Here is a 1,621-nt window from a genome sequence, read left to right on the forward strand (position 1 = left end):
AAATTGTGTTTTATTTCCTTTGTTTGGTTACTGGGTAGAGTATAAAATAAAACAATCTTTTTTTCCTCCTGGTTTCCAGATAATGTTATATATCTGATACACTTAAAAACAACAAGAAGCCCCAACCCATTGGAAATTTATTTTCTCACGTACATTTGAGGTTAAATGTATACAAGAACTTCAGGAAAAAAACAACAGAGTATTAAAAGTAGCTGATAACATAGCTTTTGCATTTGTGTGGTTTAGTAATCCAACTTGTTTTAGAATACTTTGGTGCAAAAAGCAAATGGTGCAAGAGGGGTTGATGTGTATTTAGACATAAAAGCATTTAACAGAATGAATAACTATAAAAAGTATGAGAAAAGAGAACAAACTACATCTCAGGTATAAGATTGTAGTTACTGATTTAGACCCCATAGGATTAGGGATGTGGGGGCCTCTGATGTTGATTCTGCTTCCCCTGGTTTACGTATAAGTTACCCTTGTTGTGTTCAAACACAAAATTGACATTATTCATGAAAGACTGCTTTCTTAATCAGATATTAAAACAAGAAGTTGGTCATGTCTTTTGGGAGCACATTTGCTACAGCCCGTGTGGCAAGGGCGAATGCATTTGGTTTGTTGGAATAACCTGATTTATCAAACATTTATCAAGTATGGGTCATGTGTTCTCTATTTGTTAGTGGAGCTACATAGACACTGTCCTTGAAGAACTTAAAAAACAGTATATGAACAAATAGGAATTCTACAATATAATGTGATCAGTGTAATCAAAGAAGCATATACAAAGGACAGTGAGCCACAGAGAATGGAGTGGTCTTTTGACTTGGATATGGGAGCAGTAGATAATCAAAAAGCTTCACAATGAGTGGAAGCATTTTTGCAGCATCTCAGGGTAAATGCGAGGCATTCTCCATGTAAAGGAGAAGGAATAAAGTCATCCCAGGTGAATGCACTGCAGGGCTCAAGAGTGGAGTTGAATTTGGGGGGAGTGACTGCTAGGTCAGTGTGAGTATATGATAGAATGGAGGTGTGGTCAGAACACGGAAGTGAAACTAGCAAGGTAGATTGTGGTTAAACTGCCAAGTTGCCATATGCAGTGGGATTAGGACAGACTTAGGTGCAGTATCTGAAACTCAGTCTGAACCAGCCTGTAATGGGGATTTTAATGTAAGGAGTCTGACTTGTCTCGCTGGACTTGAAGACAAGGATGTTACTGGACTCAAAGAAGAGCTGGGATTGAGCACACAATTTCCTAACTCTGGGTCCAGCTTCTCTGCACATCTTCATTTTCTCTTTCTTTTATAACTAGACTTTTCCATTTTTTAGGTTTAATTAGCAGAAAACATAGCCACTGAGTACTTCTGAACTTTTGGATGCTACAGGCATCCAAAGAGAGATGAACTCTCAGTCCCAAAGTTGAAATTTCCAGCACAGACTGTTAATTGGCCTGGCAAGAGCCAGGTGTCCACCCAAGACCAATAGCCAAAAAAGATAAGCAATTTCCACATTTAGGAGAGAAGGTATTTTGGGGGAAGGGGAGCAAAAAAAGAAGACAGTCACACAAAAACATTTAAACTTTACTATTTAGGCAATGGGTAACTAATGAAAGCATTTTGCA

The sequence above is a fragment of the Rhinopithecus roxellana genome, chromosome 2 (genome assembly GCF_007565055.1).
Source record: "Rhinopithecus roxellana isolate Shanxi Qingling chromosome 2, ASM756505v1, whole genome shotgun sequence".
Classification (NCBI taxonomy): domain Eukaryota; kingdom Metazoa; phylum Chordata; class Mammalia; order Primates; family Cercopithecidae; genus Rhinopithecus; species Rhinopithecus roxellana.